The 21,629-nt window shown below is 46.2% G+C and overlaps 1 protein-coding gene across 5 annotated transcripts in view; it reads right to left on the bottom strand.

Annotated features, from left to right (window-relative positions):
• Positions 1–18,619, bottom strand: part of LOC102138309 (protein FAM163A) — a 71,279-nt gene extending 52,660 nt beyond the window's left edge. For 3 of the 5 annotated variants that reach the window (XM_015446321.4, XM_015446324.3, XM_065532358.1), the window contains exon 1: positions 18,488–18,619. The gene's annotated coding sequence lies outside the window, so the exon portion shown is untranslated. Of the gene's footprint in view, positions 1–18,349; positions 18,420–18,487 lie in introns of those variants that run through there. The other 2 variants (XM_045393420.3, XM_065532382.2) reach the window with 1 other exon arrangement.
• Between the last annotated feature and the right edge of the window lie 3,010 nt (positions 18,620–21,629).

Genomic DNA, 21,629 nt, shown 5'->3' with positions numbered 1-21,629 from the left:
AGACCATGGGTGAGGCCAGCAAACCGCCAGGACAGGGAAGGACCTTGTAAGCAATCTGCAAATGAAAACAGCAGACATCTAGCCTTGTGCATGGGAGCTCAACCAGGTGAGCACCTCTCCTCCCCCAGACCGTGACAGGACTGACTGACCCGCATACCCAGCATGATCCCAATTCTCTGCAGCCCTGGAAAAAAAGACTCTCCTGATGTTTACTCCCATCACAGGTATCTACTTTTTTTTTTTTTTTTTTTTTTGAGACGGAGTCTCACTCTGTAGCCCAGGCTGGAGTGCAGTGGCCGGATCTCAGCTCACTGCAGGCTCCGCCTCCCGGGTTCACGCCATTCTCCGGCCTCAGCCTCCCGAGTAGCTGGGACTACAGGCGCTGCCACCTCGCCCGGCTATTTTTTGTATTTCTTAGTAGAGACGGGGTTTCACCGTGTTAGCCAGGATGGTCTCGATCTCCTGACCTCGTGATCCGCCCATCTCGGCCTCCCAAAGTGCTGGGATTACAGGCTTGAGCCACCGCGCCCGGCCAGGCATCTACTTTTAAATCTTGGGTAGGAAACAGAAAGAACCACTGAATCCTTGTCACATTCATTTGTAGCAACTATCTATGAGATAGGTTTCTAATGTGATTATCTCTCCCTGCCTTGATAGGATTATATGACCTTTTAAAACCATTCTTTCTTTTGTTCATTCATCCATCCATCCATTCAACAGGAGCATGTGGTATCTGCTTCCTGCCAAAATCAATAGGACATTTTCCAAGCTTTAAAATTCCTGGCCGTTAAGCAGCACCCTTTCAGTAGGGAAGTGGAGGAGTAGGGGGTGTTCAGTGCAGAAACGATATTAAAACACAAGCTCTGTGATTCACCAGCAATTCCTTCTGTCTGAGTCTCCGTTTCAACAGCTCTAAAATGGGAATAATTCCTCCCAAAGCTGCTGTGAGGTAAAAGGGAAGAATGTGTTTAGAGCTATACTCAATAGCTCATGCAAAAAAAGGCATTCAATCATTATTCGCTTAAAGGAAGTGACCCAAAAATCCAGTTTGCTGCTCAATACTCGATTATCCTAACACCTCACAAACTCCAGTCAATATCCTCTCCCACATTCATTTTGCCTCTTAGGACAGTGTTCTTGGAGTTTCAATCCTTCGTTGAGCCAGCCCTGTCTTTATTCTGACTGATGGACTGTACTATTTTGAGAATGTGATCTGTATCAGAGTCAGCTGGGAAGCTCCTGGAGCTTCTGGGAGGATGGATCCATAAAGTCCAGTTAATAAATAAACACACAGACATCAAGGCTACCGGCTGTCGTAGTAACAAGACTTTATGCTTTCCTGGCTCCTGTCATCTTCGGGACTGAAAGCACTTAATGAATTAGTCTTGCTTGCAGTCCTCCTGGAGAAAGACTGCTGCGTCTACAATGTGCGGTCACGGTCCCCAGCCAGAGGTCAATCACTCTGTGAACATTGCCAGCCGGATCCCTAGAGCAGCTCTGTTTGTTGTTTGCTTCTTATCTTAAAAGTAATACTTGTGTATTAGAAAAATGTTAAATTACATGAAAGATAAAAACTAAAATTTGCTATAACTCTGTCCACTTGGAGATAAGCATAGCTAACATTTTGTTATACCCTCATACACACAAAATGCACATACACTTACCAGGATTATACCGTGTATGTGCTGTTTTATAATATATCATGACTATTTTTTCATGCAAAATATGTTTCTACATCATTTAAATGGCTGCTGGTTTGCTAAACAAATCCCCTATTATGCAACATTTCAGTTGATATGAATTATTTTAATTGCATGAACAATCTTGTGCTTTCTCCTTTTAGGAGTTAGGGAGCAGCATGAGTGTGGGCACATGGCATAGAAGAGAGTGGTGGGTTTGCAAAAGTAAACGTCACTTGGTGTGCCAGGAGTGGGGTGGGAAGAGGACATTCCAGAGCCAGATTGTCGCGGGGCCTTGTGGGACACACAAGAAGAGACGGACCTTGAGAGGTCTTAAGCAGTTGTAGACTTTAGAAAGTGCCCCCTTGTAGCAAGGGTGGATGTGTCAGAGAAGACCAGACAGTGCTGGAGGCCCCACACTTCCCCTCTGCTCCTGCCTTCGCCACCTCATCAGCTGTTCCTGGAGCCTCCGGCTGTATTTACTGTCATGATCTGGCCCTTGTCACCTGCTCCAGTCTCCTCTCTCACCTGTCTCTGGGTTTGATGCTTCTGCCCTGCCATGCTGTTGGGATCTTCTGGATCTTTGCTGGGTTGTATTTGCTGTCATGATCTGGCCCTTGTCACCCGCTCCAGTCTCCTCTCTCACCTGTCTCTGTTCTTCAAGCAGTCAAAGCCCTTCCTGGTCTTGGGATGGTCTCTTGCCAGGAATGCTTGCTCCCTTGTCCCTCATGTCACTGGCTCCTTCTTGTCCCTTAGGTCTTGGCTTAAGTGTCACTTCATCCATGTGGCCTTGCTTCATAGTTGAACCCAAAGTCAGTCTCCCTTCATTCTCGCTCACGGTAGACTGCTTGTTTTCTCCAGAGCATCTTTATATTGTTTAACAGTATTTTTATTTTTGTGATCATTTGTTTGATAATACTGTTTATCCTCTCAATGTGGTGGGGGTGGGGGGGTGATTTTGTCCCCACAAGGGCACAATTGGCAACATCTGAATACATTTTTGGTTGTTAAAACTGGGAGGTAAACTATTTGCCTCTAGGGGCAGAGGCCAGGGATGCTCCTGAACATTCTACAGTCCACGAGAAAACTCCTCATGACAAAGAACTGTTGGCCCAAAATGTCAACATCGACAAGATTGAGAAACCCTACTCTACATGATACATTCTGCAAAGGCAGGTGAACACTTGTTCACCAGTGTATCTCTAGCACCTGGCCCAGCATCTGAGACACAGTAAGTGCTTGATATGTAGCTGAATGGAAAAATTGATGGATGGATGCAGGGGTGCTATTAAAACTATTTAACAACTAGTAGGGCATATCATGATCAATCAGAAATGCCAACATAGTGCTGGAACTGGGGCGAGGATGCTGTGCTGTGCTAGCCATTATCTCTTTGGTTGCTGGACTGTGGGGAAGTCTGGGGGTCCTAAGGAAGGGGCTGAGGCAGCCCCAGGGGTGGAGGATTCAAGGAACTCCAGGAAGTAGTGATTTACCATCTGATGAGAAAGCCCATAAAAATTTTAACAATCTGCACGGCCCTACCAGTGCATACCTGCCAAAAGTCAGTCCTGGACGGAGGAACAGAAGGATAGGAACACTAATGAAGCAGCTAGTGAGTGGAGGAAGGAAATGGTCTAGGAAGGACCTGCTTTTTGTGTATGTGTGGACAAAGAAGCTCTGTGCCCTTCACCTCTACTCAAATTTGCCAACTAAGAGAAGTATGAAGTATGCTAGAAGTATGAGCAGACATAAAGCTGGGGCAGAGAGAAAGGGTGATGGAGTAGGGGTGGGGCGCTCGCTCTTTTCTTCTTTCTGTTTTCTCAGCATGTTCTCTGAGCAGGGCTTTGCTAAGAGACAGAAAGAAAAAAAAAAGGTACCAGAAGAGTTCTTGTCCAGCCTACTTTACCCCATATGACCTTTTCAACTAACAAGGCATCAGGAATCCAATAATAATATCAACACTGATAAGCCTATATGACTTTGTGCTTAGAGACTCTCCCACAGCATGTTCCTAAACGTCTCATTGGTTTTACCGCCTCCTCTGTATGAGGAAGTCACCACCAGATTCTGCCTAGCAGCCAGCTACGCAGTTCTGTTAGCAGAATCTGGAAGCTGGAGAGGATGCTGCCTTTTAATATACCCTTGAGATATTCTCAACATGTGTAGGACTTGTTCCTATGGATTTTCTGCCATTGCCTGAACTTAACAGCTTCAAAAACATCCTTAGCATCTTCCCCAAAACAATTCCCATTTCTGTCAATGCAATCATCATTGTTCAGTTGCCTAGGCTCAAACACTTGAATCCTTTAGTTCACAATACTTCCATTTCCCTTAGGGACTATTCTAAACCTTTGTTCTTTTCACACCTCTACCTGATCCCCATCCTCTTCACTGTTTTTTTGTTTTGTTTTGTTTTGAGACAGAGTCTCGCTTTGTCGCTCAGACTGGAATGCAGTTGCACAATCTCAGCTCAATGCAACCTCCACCTCCTTGGCTCAAGTAATTCTCCTGCCTCAGCCTCCCAAGTAGCTGGAATTACAGGCATGTGCCACCACGCCTGGCTAATTTTTGTATTTTTAGTAGAGACAGGGTTTCACCATGTTGGCCAGGCTGGTCTCGAACTCCTGGGCTCAAGAGATCCACCCACCTGGGCCTCCTAAAGTGCTGGGGTTATAGGCATAAGCCACCGAACCCAGCCAATCCTCTTCACTCTTAGCAAACAACCTTGTCTACATCACGGAGGGCACTCATGCCATCAGGGGTAAATGATTTAAGCTTCCTACCCCCATCTCCAGCCTAATCTGAAATACCCAGGATTACCCTAACTCATTCTTTCCACTCCTTGTCTAAAGGCCGAAAGATTCCTCCTGCTACTCAGTGCAGCCTCCCATTTGTGATCTAATCCTGCTTCTCCTCCTCCTTTCAGGCCATGCTCCACTTAGTACTCCCTCTGCCTGTGTTTTCCCCTCTCCCCATCTCCACTCTACCTTTCATTCCAAGGACATGGTCACGCTTCTTCTACTCTTAAAAAACAACCCATTGCTTCTCCTCACATCCCACCCATAGCTACTATCCCAACTATCTCTCTTTTCCTTCCCAAAAAAGCTACTAGGAATAAAAGTCTATACTTGCTGTGTCCACACCTTCACAGTAATTATACAGCTTTTGCTGCAGTTCTCTGTCCTAATCACAGCAAAATTTCTCTAATGTTTGCGTAAACTTGTGGTCTCTACTTCCTTGCAATTTGTTTATTCTAAACTCACAAAAATCTGGCTTCCAACTCCTCCTACTCACTATTCTGAAACTGCTTCTGAAAAAGGTCTTCAGTGACCTCCCAAACACTCTTCTGCTGACTAGACACTCCTATTGGAAACTTGTTATCCCTAACTTTTCTCCTCTTCAAGCATTCATGACACTACTTCTCCTGGTTTAATTTACGCTTTACTGCCTGTTCCCTCCCTGACTCCTGACTCCACACTTCCCCCATAACCATTCGCTTCCCCAGATTTCTGTCCTTGCCTCATCATTCCTGCCTTAGCCACTCACCTGCTTATGGATGATTCCCAAAGCTAGATCTCTGGGTTCAACCTTCCTTGAATTTCAGAACTGCATTGCCAATCGACTCCTAGACGTTGTATTCTTAGATATCCCAAAGGAACCTCCAATTCAAATGGTCTAAAACAGATCTTAGCATTTACCTGCTCTTTCCCCCAGAGTGCTTTTCCTCCTGTATTTCTACTGTTTAATTAATGGCACCACCATCCATCCCGTCCTCAAGCCCCGTAACTTGTGAGTTACAAGTCCTAGACTAGCCCCTCTTTCTCTCCCCTCACATCCAACCAATCTCCAGGTCCTACACATTTTCTCTCTTAAGTGTTTCTAGAGCTTGTCTTTTCTTCTATAGACATTGTCTATATTTAGACAAAAATACCATTGTCTCAATTTGGCTCCTCATTACCTCTTGACTAGATAGTTATGATACATTTACCTTCTTTCCTGTCTGTACTCAATCCTAACCCGTAAACTACACAAGGCGTTACTGCATTCTGCTGTTCCAGATGGACAGTCTGGCTTTTCTGGTAAGACTCTGAGATCTTTGAGGGCATGGATCACGTCTAGTATTTTGCTAAATCCTCCAGTGTGCTCAGCACAGTACTGGGCCTAGAGTAGATGCCCAAAAGGAAAATGAGGCAACAATGAGACACATCTGCTAAGAGAAGGCTGGGGGTGAACTATCAGCACCTGGGATAAAGGGTGCTGCTCGCCTAATTCCTGTGCTACAGTGAGAGCCTATCCTCAGTGTCAGCAAGACTTCAGCAAAGCGGTGGGGAACGGTCCTCTGAGGGGCCTGGGAAAGGGACCCCACCAAAGACATCATCATGGATTGTGGAGTCACCACGAGGACTCAGCTAAGTTCGGAGACCTTGAATCCATGGGCACCCATCTGTAAGGTTGTTGTGGTCCTCAAGCAGTTCTCAGTGGCCTGGCATCTTGGAAATATGCCCTACCTGTTTTGTGGTGGTTGCTTCACCTGGGAAATGAGAAGCAACAGTTCAAATTTTTCATGAATCAATTCTGATTTCCTGAATTAGAGTGTTCTATTTCCATTATCTTGCAAAAATCCTCATTCCTTTGAGGCCCGTACCATGTGATTATTCTTCACTCTAACTCCGATCCCACTGACTCTTCTCCACTCACTGAGAACTTTAGCATTTGCTTCCCCTTCACTGAAAATTCTGCCATCATCCTGGAAAGTTTCAACATGCACAAAGATGACCTCTGTAACATCCTAGCCACAAATTTAAAAAATCTCCTTAATGCCAGTGGCATTTCCTTTCATTTCACTCACCCACTACCGTGGCCCCACCTTGGACCCTTATCACTGAAACTGTTTCTGGTCAACCCTCACCTGGACCACCCTCACAGTCTCCTGACCATCATTCTGCCCCCAATTATAGTGAATCTTGGTTATAAACCCATCCTCCATCCCCATTCTACCCCACTTCTACAATCAAACTATTCTTCACTGACCACTAGAGTGGAAGAATTCTTTACAGTGACTTTTTTTTTTTTTTTTTTTTTTGAGACAGAGTCTCACTCTGTAGCCCAGGCTGGAGTGCAGTGGCATGATCTCCACTCATCGCAACCTCCGCCTCCTGATTTCAAGCAATTCTTGTGCCTCAGCCTCCCGAGCAGCTGGGATTACAGGCGCCCACCACCACACCCAGCTAATTTTTGTATTTTTAATAGAGATGGGGTTTTACCATGTTGGCCAGGCCAGTCTCAAACTCCTGGGCTCAAGTGATCTGCCTGCCTTGGCCTTCCAAAGAATTAGGATTACAGGCATGAGCCACGGCGCCCAGCCTAGAGTGATCTTTCTAACATGTAAACCAGGTGTTATGCCTGTTAAAAAGTCTACAGTTGTTCCATATTTACAAGGTCAAGTCAGGGTCCTTAGCCCAGCAGGCAGTACACCAGGCTGCTGTTTAGCCTCTCATCACCATAACCTGCCATTTCATGTTCTGACATCACTGAATATGGACAGCTCCCAGTTCCCCTTGCCATCTCTTGAAGCCTCTTGGCTCTCCCTCTGCCCGGAAAGGTCATTTTCCTGCTTCTCTGTAAAGATGTTCATTTCATGTCCCAGCTCAAACACTACCTTCCCTGAGAAGCCTTCCCTGCTTGGTCTGGGCACAGCTATGCGCTTTCTCCTGCACTGCCAGCACTTTCTAATACAGCCATGGCAACATTTATCTTATCAGATTAATATCATGAGGGCTGGAACCATTCCTCTTCATCTGTGTGTCTCAGTCCCGGGTGCAGGCCTGGTGCAAAGCTGGCTTCTGTAGACATTATGAAAGGATTGGAGGAATAAGTTCCAAAGTCTTCTGTATATAAGCAAGGTCAGAAGAGATTGAGCTCTTAAATTACGTAAACCTCTTCTCCCTTTGCCCTGGCTTAGTGCCCTGCCTGTATGATTAAATCGCCTAATAGAATCTACCCTGGCTTAGCACCACATACAAATCCTTCAGCACTGAGTTGTGGAAAGGTTCCCAAGTGCTTAGAGGAAAAAGAGACTGGTGCTTCAGAGATGGGAAGTAAGACAGGTGGTAGATACAGAGATGTCCTTCCGCTTCTGAGGTATTACCCACCTGGGAGAATTGATGAATATTTCACATTAACATCAATCATGTGGTCAGCACTGTGCTAGCCACTGACAGTAAGATAAAAGTTAAAACAACAGCATACCTTTGTTAATCACTTTCTATGTACCATCTACAACTTTGTGGGTTAGGTATCATGCTTATTCCTGTTTTTCAGGTAAGAAAATGGGCTCAATATCACACAATTAATAAGTGCTCCAATATTATCATCTTTCTCTGCTGTCCTCACCCTTTCTCTCTTCACCGAATCTTTCTCCTAGTGCTCATCATACACACTCTAAAATAAACTTCTTCCTCCATCCTGCCTTCCCTTATATTCACTTTTCAACTTCCTTCTTTACATCAGATGATAACACTCTTGCCTTCCCCCCACAATATACACACCTATTGACAGGTGCCCTTATCCTATCCTTCTCTCCAGTTACCCCAGGAGAGTGGTCCCTCTTCCTCCTAAAATCAGTCCCTCCACTGCAGTTTGATGCTGTCCACCCAGTTTCTCAGGAACCTTACACTATGAATTAACCTTCCTTTCATCTATAATAACTTTTCCATTATACTGCGCCCTTTCCATTGGCTTTTCAAAAAGTTATGGTAAGAATACTTAACATGAGATCTACCCTCTTAACAGATTTTGAAGTGCACAATACAGTATCATCCATAAGCACAATGTTGTACAGCAGATCCCTCACATAACTGGAATTTTATACCCATTGATTACCAACTCCCCCTTCTCCCTAGCCCTGGGCAATCACCAGTCTACTCTCTGTTTCTGTGAGTGACTATTTTAGCTACCTCATGTAAGCGGAATGATACAGTATTTGTCTTTCTGTGATTGGCTTATTTCACTTAGTATAATATTATTTAATTTTTTGAGAAACCTCCATATTGCTGTCCATAGTGGCTGCACCATTTTACACCCCTGCCCCCCACCAACAGTGCACAAGAGTTTCAGTTTCTCCACATCTTCACCAACTCTTATTGTTTTATACTTTGATAATTGCCATCCCAACAGGTGTAAGATAATATCTCATTGTGGTTTTGATTTACTTTCTCCGAAAATTAGTGATTTGGGGAATCTTTTCACATGCTGTTGGCCATTTGTATGTCTTCTTTGAAGAAATATCTATCAAAGTCTTCAGCCCATTTAAAAAATGGCTTGTGTTTTGCTATTGAATTTTATGAGTTCCTTATATATTTTGGAAATTAACCCCTCATCAGATGTACAGTTTGCAAATATTTCCTCCCATTCTATAGGTTGCCTTTTCACTCTATTGATTTTTTTTTTTTCTGTACAAAAGCTTTTATAGTTGATGTAATCCCACATGTCCATTTTTGCTTTTGTGGCCTGTGCTTTTCATAGCCATGAAATCACTACCAAGGCTAATGTCATGAAGGTTTCCCCCATGTTTTCTTCTGGAAGTTTTACAATTTCAGTTCTTATGTTTAAGTTTTTAATCCATTTTGAATTGATTTTTTGTGTATGATGTAAGATAGGGGTCCAATTTTATTCTTTTGTATGGGGATATCCACTTTTGCTAACACTATTTGTTGAAGAGACTATCCTTTCCACTTTGTGTACTCTTGGCACTCTTGTCAAAGATCAGTTGACTGTACATGTGGATTTATTTGTGAACTCTTTATTCTGTTCCATTAATCTATATGTCTGTCTTTATATCAGTACCATACTGTTTTAATTACTGTAGTTTTATAATATATTTTGAAATCAGGCAGTGTGATGCCTCCAGCTTTTCCTTCTTTTTCAAGATTTTGACTATTTTGGGTCTTTTGTGGTTCCATATGAATTTGAGGGCTTTTTATTTCTATTAAAAATGCCATCGGGATTTTGATAGGAATGGCATTGTATCTGTAGATTACTTTGGATAGTACGGACATTATAACAATACTAAATCTTCCAATCTATGAACACAGGATGTTTTTCCATTTGTTTATGTCTTCTTTAATTTCTTCCAGGTCTTGTTCTTGATCTTAGAGGAAAAGCTTTCAGTTTTTCATCATTGAGTATGATGTTAGCTATGGTCTCTACACTGGCTTTTTTTTCCCCCTTCTTTTTTGAGTCTGCTTGCTAGAGAATACACTGGCTTTTAAAGGTCCTCAATTCTGTCATTAAAACAAACAAAATCACCCTCTTTCTCTCTGACTTTCACAGCGAACCTCTGGAAAGACTTATTTATATGTGCAGTTTCCATTTCTCACCTTCCATTTTCTCCTCCACCAATTACATCTGGCTTTTGATCTCCACATCACTGACCTCTTGCTTAAACAACCTACGATCTCTTTTCCTACAGCCAGTGGACCTTTTTAGGTCCTCATCTTAATTGGCTCCTCAGCACCACCTATGCTTTCTCTTCTCTTCTTCAGGAAATACTCTGCCCTTGGCTTTCATGACATTTCTCCCTCTTGGTTTTTCTTTGATCTCTCTGGTTCATCCTTCTCTGTCTCCTTTTCAGGACCATCCTCTTCTACTTGAGGTTTAATTCCAAGCCTTCTCTTCTAAGCCCACCCTCTCTCCCTAGGCAGTCTCATCCATGCCATGGTTTCAATTACCCCTAGATGTTGATGACTAACAGAGGCATAGCTCCTGCCTGGACCTCTCCTCTAAACTCCTGCCTGTATATCCACCTGTCCCCTTGACCCATCCACTCAGATGGTTCAAAGTCTCCTGACTGAGACTCACTCACGATGTTTGCCCCAAAACCTGGTTCTTTACCACTGTTTCCTGTCTTAGGAAATGGCATCACCATCCACTGGCACAAAGCTGGAAGTCTGGTACTCATCCGCCACACCCGTCTCTCTCCCAACTCTCACATCCAAACCCTCACTTCCTCTCCATTTTACCATCTCAAACTTCTCACATCTATGTCTCTCCATCTCCACTACAAACTTTCCAGTCTAAACAACTGTCACTTTTTGCCTGGACTACATCAGGAGTCTCCTAACAGGTTTCCCTGGATCTTCTCATGACCACCTCAAATAAACTGTTCAATTATACAGCCAAAGTGGCCTTTTTGAAATAGAAAATCTGACTGTCATCCTACTGCTCAGGTACTTCAGTGACTACCCCTTGCTTTAGAATCAACCTCAGAATCCTTAATGTGGCTGATGAGATGAGGTATGTTTAACCCTTTCCTACCTCTTCCACTCATGTTGTATGATTTCCCCTCTCATTCTCTGAACCCTAATTCTACTGGCCTCAAAATGCCATATTCTCTCTAGCCATGTTCTCTGCCCATTCCAGGAATATCCTCTCCCATCTCCCAAACTCATCTCACCTCCTTAGCTCCTACTTATTCTTCAGGTTTTAGCTCAATCATCACTTCCTCAGGATGACTTCCAGCTCCTTCCTGAATGGCCCCAGGCCTTCTAATAAACACTCTTATAATACAATGCACCTCCACTTTATAGCTTTTATCAAAGTGTTACTTTATATTTGTTTTGTGACAAATTTGTTTCCCCTGAATGACTTCAAGCTTCATGAGGGTAGGGATTTTGACTGTCTCCTCCTATCCCCCTACCTCCAACATTGTATCTCCAGTGACATTCAGTAAACACTTGCTGACATCTTAACAATGAAATCCTCCCTTTTCAGCCCCAGCCTTCTCTAGCTTCTGGCCTCGCTACTCCACTGATACTGTCCTTGATAAGTCACCAACAACCTTCTGACTGCCCAAACTGTGCTTCTGTGGAGCCCTGGTGTTCTACCAGCTGGACTGAGGGTTTCCTGCATTAAAATAGAACCCTGGTAGTCTTTCCCCAGTTCATAGACAATAAATAAGCTGATAGAATATTCTCAATGTAAAGCTTTTGTTTCATGAAGTTTTCTTAACACTTGGTACCTGCGTTCTTCGATTTAACTCAACATTTTATTTTCAGTTATTTTTATTTATTTATTTATTTTTGATGGTGTCTCACTCTGTTGCCCAGGCTGGAGTGCGGTGGCATGATCTCTATTCACTGCAAGCTCCACCTCCCGGGTTCACGCCATTCTCCTGCCTCAGCCTCCCGAGTACCTGGGATTACAGATGCCCGCCACCACGCCCAGCTAATTTTTTTGTATTTTTAGCAGAGATGGGGTTTCATCATGTTGGTCAAACTGGTCTCGAACCCCTGACCTCAGGCAATTCGCCTGCCTCGGCCTCCCAAAGTGCTGGGATTACAGGCGTAGGCCACCGTGCCCGGCCTATTTTCAGTTATTTTAATATATGAATAATTCATGGTATTCTCCAAAGAGTCCCACGGTTTCTATGGGTTTTATGACATAAAGAAGTTTTTGAGACCCACTGGCCAAATCCAGAGAATTTTTTTTTAGTCTTCTGATTCATTTTCTTGGTGGTATGTGCTACTGCTTATTACGCTGTTTATTCATTTTAGCCACCACTATTTATTGAGCACATACTAGGTTTTCCCACAGCCCCTTATCCCTGCTTTTATGATGGTTACCACCTTCTTCTGTGATCTCTTCCGTGTATTGTGAGTCCCTGAAGGGTACGGAGACTATGCTTTTCCTTTTCTCTCTCTCTCCATAATCAGCCCTCCACTTGGTCCAGGCACAAAGATCATATTTGTGGAATGCAGGAGTAGATGAATGAGTGAATAAACAAATAAAATGCTGAGGCAGAACTCAAATCCTCATCACCAGCACTCTTACTCCAGTGCTCTGCTACCTTCCCACTGAAAGAGTCATAGTGACACAGTAGCTGGATATTGAAATACAACAGAAATGTTGATTTCACGTGTCTGTTGTCAATACCTGTTGATTTTACCACACACATGAAAAATCATAGTTGACTATTTTATGGGGATGTAAACGTTTCATGCTACAAGTAGTTAAAAATGACATGTATTATGTCTGTGGCAGAAGTTGGGTAAATGATGAATTACTAAGGCTTTTTAAAACACTCTGTATTCTACTGTAACCCTGTGTCTTTGCCCAACCTGTTGTCTGAGTTCCACCCTGCTTATGTATAAAAATCACCACTTTATCTTCAAGGCCCAGTTCAAAACTCACCTTCTCCAAGACGGACTTAATTTATCAGAGTTCCTTGGGCCAGTGCTGCTTCACTTTAGCCCTGTGCACCTGACAGCATGTCACTTGCTCCTCTACTTAGTGTCCGCTTCTTTAGTCTGCAGAGTCCTGCTGGTGATGTGAACGTTGCTCTCCCGCACTGCCCATGGGCAACCTGAGCCTGGGGGCCATGCCTTGCTCATCCTTCTGTGTTCTCAGGGCTTTGACAACAGACATTTTCTGAATCCGATGTGGTTAAACTGGTCCTCAGCTACTCGTATACTATCTAAACATCTTTTTTTTTTTTTTTTTTTTGGCCTAAGGTGAATTTTTTTTTTTTTTTTTTTTAACTAGTAGGGCTCCCTGACTTTACCTCTCCTTGCCGGGTTCTGGCAGCCCCACCTGAGAGCCCAACCCAGCTTCTTGCTCCCACCACTGTGGGCAACCGCAGCACAAGAAAAAGCAGCTGCCTTTAGAGTTCCAGAATGTATTTGGGGAAAATTAGAGCTGTTTCCTTTTGAAGTGGAAACGGAGTCAGAGGTGAGCCCTGGCTAATGAGAGGGAGGAGGTTTGCAATGAGAGAGACTCTCAGTTCTCAGGCTGTTTTTTTTCCAAACAACAGACAGACTCCCAGCACAGACTTGGGGCTTAGTGGCCACCTTGCTGACCTTTCTCCTTGGGTGCAGACACGGGGCCTCACAAGCTCATCTTCACAGCCTTCCACACTACTGGTGTCTGGACCAAAGCAATGACAAGCCCCGCCCCCTCAACTCCTCCTCCTCCCCCTCCCCCCCCTTTACCCCTCCCCCTCTCCTTTATCCCCCTCCCCTTCCTCCCTGCCTCCTCCTCCTCCCCCTCCTCCTCCCCCTCCCCTTACCCCTCCCCCTCTCCTTTATCCCCTTCCCCTTCCTCCTCCTCCTCCTCCTCCTCCTCTCCCTAGGAACATCACATGCACAGTCTACTCAGCCCCAGCCCTAATGCACACACAGAAACAGAAATAAGAGATATGGAAATCCAAACCCAGAACACTGACTGCTTTGTTTCTGAACTGTGCCTTGTACAAATCTATCCATACTGCAGAAATTTCAACTTATCCATCAAAGCATGCAATGCTCAGCCACATGCTGTTATAACCCGAAACCGGGTCTGTAAGCACCCATGTGATGCAGTTGTGCCTGTGTTGCAGCTTACTGCGTAGAGAATGGAAAAGTCAGTGAAGGGAGAGCAGAAAGACATGCTGCTTGATACCAAAGAGCCTGGGCTCTCACATATACCTGAGATAAAGAGATTCAGTGAAATAGTGTAGGCTTAGCAGAGTGACTGAAACATAGAAAGCTCTCAATGAAGGCTTTCCACCTAATGGCGTTGGAGGACCCATCTTTTGGGGCTGGAAGCAAGTCCTTCTTCCATTGCTTCTGCTATTCAACAGCCTGTCCCATCACCCATCCCCAATAGAAAGGCAGTATCTAACACCTCCCCCATCCCCTTTGTGTATCCATTGGCTTCCAGGCTGAGGGATCAGCAGAAACGGGTGCTTGGAAGTAGGAGGAACTGAGCCGGGCATCTGTGCTGATACGAATTGCTCAAAGGGGCATGTAGAACACACTGATTGATGCAGTGCCAACTGCGCCAATAAAACCTTCCTTCTTTCTCTGGGGCAATACAGCCCTAGACCCTAGGATAATGTCAAACCTTTTTTTTTTCTTCAAGCATCTCTCTCTTCTCCTTTTTGAGGTCCAAATGCAACACCAGAAATAGCCCTCCTACATATCTTTTGCCCTCTCTGATGTCCAGTCACAGTGTTCCTCTTGCTCCTTTACCCAATGCTATACAGTCGCCGACATTTTATCCTGTACAAGAGAACATTAGGGCAATAGAGAGAGGGGTGGTTTCTATTTCTGCAGATGTTTTCAAGGTTGTATGATGATAACTTGCCTACCCAGCTCAGAGAGCCTGCTGTCCAAAGACACCTCTCCCCAGCTTTCCAGTACAACTCTGCATATTTCAAAGGAATACTGGATGGCCCAGATACTATGGGCACTGTGCAGTCTCACAGCCCTTTGGCTTTTAATCGAAAGGGAACCTCTCAAGCAACCTGAAGGGGGTGGGGTATGTCACCCCACACTGTTAAGCTGGAGAAGTGTTTGAGGGAACATATCAGGCACAGGACAGATGAAGAGAATTTTGAAATAGTTAATGTATTCCCACGGTTCAGAATTCAAAAGGTACAAAAGGGTTTACAGGCCACTTTTCCTGGAGGCAACAGGTATGATTATGTTTTGTGTCTATAGTTATACATAGACAAGCAAATACCCTATGACTCTCCTTCTTCCTCTCGTATAACATGAGCAGCAGCATATTATAAACACTCTAGGCATGTTTTTTTTCCCACTTAGCCATATATCTTGGAAATCATTCCATATCAGTTATATAGTAAACTTACTAATTCTTTTTCTATGAATGAATAGGACACTATTTGACTCTCTGGAAGTACCATAAGACACTTAACAAGTCCCCTCTGATAAGCATGTAAGTTATTCTTTCACAGTTCGACTAAGTTGTTCTTTCACGGTTGAACAGTTGAACAGTGCCATAATGTACGTATATCTTTGTGCCCATATGCAAATATAACAGCAAGTATAACAGCAAGTTCAGTTCCTAAAAATGGAATCACTAGGTCAGATGGCATGGGCATTTATAATTTTGACAAGTGTTTCCAAAAATGCCCTCCAAAGTTGTACCAGTTTACTCTCCCAGCAGCAACATAACAGCAGTCCCTGTTTTTCTACAACCTCATCAATGGTTTCTCTCTTTGATGTTTGCTAGTTGAAAGATTTGTACTTAATAAGAAATTAGTCCTTTGTGTAGGAGTTAAACCCTTGAGTGCTAGAGAGAAGGAAGAATATCCTGTTTACCAGACCAGCGTTTTCTGAAGTCTAGAGTCTAAAGGGGTTATAAATATCTCTTGGATCTACAAGTAAGAGTCTTTATTCACAACAGTTCCGGATTTCCGGCTACCACATGTGTGTCTGTTCTTAATTGGAAGAAAGTGGCCCCGAGGAAGGAGTAGTGACTTTGGAACCAGAGAGACCTGGGCTTCAAGCTCTGCTCTGCCATTAACTAGCTTTATGATCTTGGCAAATCATTTACCCTACCCCCAAACTCAGTTTCCTCAAATGAAAAATGGGGAAATAATACTAATTTTGCAAAACCTTGTGTCTGGCACATAGCAGGTATTTAATAAATGGCAGCAACTTTCATTAATGTTAATAATCACCAGGCCAGATTCTACACCCCAGGACACTTTTCACAATGGACAGACCCTGGAATGGCCCTACCAGAGCCAAATGACTTTTTTGTTAAGTGGCCATCCAGAAGATTCCCAGCTCCTCCTCTCACCCACCTCAGCCTTCTAAAGTTTGCAGACCAGGAAAATCCCAGCGTGGGCCTCTGGGTGAGGATTGGACTGTGCTGGGGCCAGGCTCCCCTGTTACCAGCTGATGTTTGCACTCAGACTGAGGTACTCCCTGAACTAAGCCCGGGTCATTTCCAGTTACAGTCGGCAAGCTAGAGAAAAAAAACAGAGATTCTTGGGCCAAACAGAGGGACCTGCTCTCATCTGCACAAGCCCATCTCGCCTTGCCTTTACAGAACAGCATGCCTGATGAGGTTACTGGATGCAAATCACTGGCCCTGGCAGGAATGCTAGCGATACCAACTCAGGTTTCTATCCAGGCCTGTGGCCCTCCCACTCCCACCTCAAAAGAACTTCACAGGCTTTTCCCAATCAGGCACGGCCCTATCACATGCATCCCCGGGATAGTGGAAATGACAGCCGTGCTCCTCCGGAGAGCAGGGGACTGTGAGGAGGGGCCGCTGCCGATCTGCCTGATGCCCCAGCAGAACCCTCCGAGAGCCCCGCATTACTTCCCCTCTGGACGCCAAAATGACCCTGTCTGTACCTGCTGGTTTAGATGCTCTTAGGCATGGGAGCTGGAACCTCCCTAGAGAAGGCGGAGAAAATCGGTTTCCAGAGCATGTACCTTTACTGTTCCTTCCCCTGGGTCCACCTCTTTCAGGGTCTGAACGTCCGTTACATGCAAGTGTTTCATTAGGACAGAAGGAAAACTGCCTTTCCCCTCAGGACACAGACCCCAGCGAATCTTAGGCAAAGCGAACATGCGGGACTGAAGTCCGCAGTCATTGTTTGTCTCCCACACGACATAAAACATGTGTCTGGCTCGGCTGCTGGAGGACCAAGCAGGGCACAGATGCAACTGCGCAGACGTCGGCCCTGCCAGCCACGCTGCGGGCCCCTCAGAATCTCAGGATGGGGCCCCCTGGGGGAGCGAAAGGACAGGAGGAAGTGCCTGCGGGCCTCCGCCTGCAGGTTGGATGACTGCATCCCCGTCACGTCAAACTTGCCAGGACGAGCAAACTTCCAAGGCCCCACAGTTCCACTCAGAGGAAAGGAACCCCCAGTGTGACAGGAAAACACGGCTGGTGTGTGTCAGCCAAAGGGCGCTGACCGAGGGAACAGATCTGTACCCCTGTCGTCCCTCGCGGCCTTTTGGAGCCGCAGAGAACTAGGATGCCACCCACTCAGGGCCTCGGCGCGCTGGCTCTCGGTCTCCACCCGCCCCACCCCGGCCAGGTAGGGCAGCAGGGCCCCAGCAGCCCAATGCGGGCCTCGTCCCCACACTGCCTTCTGCTTGCCCGCTCTGCTCTCTGCTTGGCCAGGCCCTCCTCTGGGCCGCGGAGCAGAGGCTTCGGTGTGGCCGGCTCCTCCAGCGCGCAGGGCTCTCCGGGATCGGGGTGCGGTCGCCCGCTCTGGGGCCTCGGGGGCAAGCGCACCGCGGCCCCACGGGCAAGTTGGGCTTCCCCGTCTCACCCCCGCCGTCCCGGCCCCAGACTCGCTGGCCGAGACGCCGGCTCCCACAGGCCCTGCCGCCTGCATGCCCACGCCGCGCCGCGAAGGCACTTCACCCTCTTTATTTTGTAAAACTTCGGAAAAATCACCGGCAAACCGAGAAGCGGTCGCAAGGCTGCCCAGAGTTGCCGGCACAAATCCGGACGCACAGACCGACGGCGGCGCATTGGCCCGACAGACCCCGCCTGCCCGGCCCCCACCCTCCCCGGGTCCTCTGCCCCGGCCTCATGCTCCCCGGGTGGCAGCAGGCTCGAGGCGCAGCAGCAGCGGCGGGGTCCGCGTTGAGGTCTGGCCGGGCTGAAGGCGCAGAGAAGCCAGTCGACGCAGAAACGCTGAGTAGAGCGCCTTCGGCACGGCCCGGGGGCAGGGACCCGGCGAGTCTGGCCCCGAGGCGCGGGCACCGCCACTCGCGGTCTGGCCACGAGGCCGGAGATGCCCCCGAGCCGCCGCGCCCCTCGGAGAGGCAGAGCCAGGTGCAGACCCAGACCCAGTCGGGAACTGCTATGCTGAAGGCGGCGGGGTGGGCAGAGGGAGGCAGCCGGGGCGCGCTTACCCGGGTGTTGCGGCGCCCTCGAAAGTACGCGGTGGTCGACACGTCCCGGCGCTGAGCCCAAGCCCCGCGGCTCCTCCACCCTCCCGCGCCCCGCCCCTCCGCTCGCTCCCCTGCGCGATGGAGGCCCCGATCCGTTACCGCGGCTGAGCAGCTCCGCTCCGGCTGCGACTCCCGCGTTGGCTCCCACCGGGTCGGCGCGCGTCCTTCCGGGCGCCTGCGGCTGGGGCGGCACACGTGAGGCTCCGCGGCCTCCCCAGCGCTCCGAGGACTGCCCTGCTCCGGGCGTGGAGCCTCATCGCCCCTCCAGGTGGCCAGGGCTGGGGGCAGGTACCGCGCGACCTGATTGGCGCTGGCCGGAGTCCGGGAAGAATCCCCGCCAGAGAGGCTGATGCACGCGGGCCAAGTGAAGCCACGCAGTGAAACAGCGCAACGGGCGCCTTCCAAACACCCCTCCTCAGCTCCGCCGCCCTTTTGCCTAAGAAATGTAAACTCGGGAGGCGGGCGTCCTGGGAACGCCTCAGTACAGGGGACTTTGTGCGCTACAGATCGGGTCCAGCACGGAAAATTCGGAGAACGGGAGAATCTTAGGGACCAGGGTGTGTCGCTATCCACTGGAAAGAGACTGCCTCGAGCCTCCCAAAGGGCTCCTCTGTGTTCCTGTTTCCGGCCCGCACTGTGCCCTGGAAATCCAGGGACACCTGGATGTCCCCGCCGCTGAGGGGTACCCGGGCCTCGTGGTAGGGCGGGATCAGATCAGTCAGGGTGTGATTAGAGCTGTGACGGTGAGGTCTGGCAGGAAGAGGCAGGAAAGCAGAGAAGCAATTCGACCCGAGGAGAAACCTGAATGGTGCGCTAGATTTCTTGTCTGAAATCACCGTCTTTTAATGTCTTAAAACTCTACGAGTTGCTTGTGTGCTGTACCCCAGTCAATAAGTTCTGACATCAGTAATTCAGAGGGTCTGCTGAGACACCATGACGGCCCGAGAGGGGATAAACTGTTCACTTCTCCGCACTTCCGAAGCATCTCTGTATGGAACGTTTACCTGTTCCGGTCTGATCATCTTTCTCTTGATCCTGCTTTCCGATCTTGATTGGACTGAAGACAGCCTGCTTTTCGATCCTGCTTTCCGATCTTGATTTGGACTGAAGAGAGGGGTGGGGTCAACCCAGTTAATGTTCGAGGAGGGAGGGTTCCCACTACATCAACAGTTCTCCTCTCTTCTTAGGCAGGGGAATTCAAGGCAAAGCTGATCAGGGAATCAATTTGAAAAACAAAAAAGAGAAAACTCCAAAACATTTAAAAACTGGGGACCGTCAGCCTAGGTCCAACTTCTAAAGGAGAGTAAGAAATTTAGCCCCTGGAGCAAACTTATTTTTCCTAATGCACTATTAAAAAACAAAAATCCCAAGGCAAGCCACCACCTCATCATTCCAGCAAGTCTACTGTTGTTGCAGCACACTCCACTTTGTACTCTTAACTCTTCTCACAGGTTTTACATTTTGAGCTCAGATTTTCATGTGCCGTCTTTTCTCACACAGTTAAGGCTCATGCCACATTCATGTGTCATCTCAAAGGCAAAACAATGAAATATGAAGAGGGCGTGTGATTTTGCTTTAAACTGTAACACAGAAAAGTGAAGACAACATACCTTCATAGCCTAATGAATCATAAACCAAACACCACCCAGGTCATTGCTATCACGGGGGAGGTTCTCCTGTCCCACCAATTCCCTTCCACAAGTCCTTCCCTTCCCTCTAAAGCAACTATCCTGACTTTATGGTAATTACTTGCTTATATATCTTATAGTTTCTACCAATTTGTAATGTATCCCTAACCATTACAGTTTAGTTTTGCTTGGTTTTGAACTTTCTATAAATTGAATAATATTGCATGCATATTTTTGTGTGTTTCTGGCCTCTTCTTCTATTTGGTTGTAAGAGTCATCTACTTTTGTGGCATGTAGTTATAGTTCATTCATTTTCATTGCTACTTAATATTCCCTTGTATGGATATATCACAATTTCTTTGTCCATTCTGGCACTTTAGACATTTGGATTTTTCCAGTTGGGGCTATTACAAATTTTATTGCTAATAATATTTTTGTATATATCTCCTGGTTTGCAAGTGTAATCTTTAGGATGTATACCTTGGAGTGGAATTACTGGACTATAGGGTATGCATATATTTAGTTTTATTAGATCATGCCAAATTGTTTTCCAAAGTGGCCACAAAATTTACACTCCCATCAGAGATGTATGGTAGTTCCCACTGCTCTGCATCCTTGCCAAAATGTAATATTATTAGACTTCTTATTTTTTGTCAGTCTGGCGGAGATGTAATGGTGTCTCATTGTGATCTTCGTTTCATATCCCTAATTACCAGTGAAATTGGGCACTTCTACATGTGTTTATAGGCTATATGAATTTTCTGTTTTCTGAGTGCCTGTTCAAATGTTTGCCCACTTTTTTGAGATGGCTTTTTCTTATTGATTCATAAAAAGCTGTTTATAAATTCTAGCTGCTGCATGCCTTGGTCAGTTAGAGACTGCAAGTATCTTCTACTCATTTAATGGTGTCTTTTGATCAAGAGTCACTTTTTAAATAAGAATTTTCATTTTCAGATAATTGTAGATTTGCAGGCAATTTTAAGAAATAATACAGAGAGATTCCAAGTACCCTTTACCCAGTTTCCCTCATTGGTAATGTCTTGCAAAAACTATAGTGAAATATCATACTTAGGATATTAACATTGACACAGTCAAGATACAGAACATTTCCACCACCACAAGATCCCTCATATTATCCTTTTGTAGCCACACCTGCTTCCCCTGTGCACCCCTCCCCATCTCTAACTTCTTGAAACCACTTATCTGTTTCCCATTTCCAAAATTTTGTGATTTCGAGAATGTTATATAAATGAAATCATTTGTAACCTTTTGAATCAATATGTAACCTTTTGAATTTTTTCCCACTCAGCAACCCGAGTTGCAGGTTGTTGTAGCAATACTTTGTTCCTTTTTCTTAGTAGTATTTCGTTGTATGAATGTATTACCAGTTTGTTTAACCATTCACCTAATGAAGGACATTTAGGGAGTTTTCCCCCAGTTTTGGGGGTATCACAAATTAAGTTGGCTCAGGTGGGAGGATTGCTTGAGCCCAGTAGTTCCAGACTGGCTAGGCAACATAGTGAGACCCTGTCTCTACATACAAATTTTAAAAATTAGCTGGGTGTGGCTGCACACACCTGTAGTCCCAGGTACACAGGAGGCTAAAGGGGGAG

This window comes from Macaca fascicularis, chromosome 1, assembly GCF_037993035.2.
Source record: "Macaca fascicularis isolate 582-1 chromosome 1, T2T-MFA8v1.1".
In the NCBI taxonomy this organism is placed as follows: domain Eukaryota; kingdom Metazoa; phylum Chordata; class Mammalia; order Primates; family Cercopithecidae; genus Macaca; species Macaca fascicularis.
This window is presented reverse-complemented; position numbering and strand designations above follow the sequence as displayed.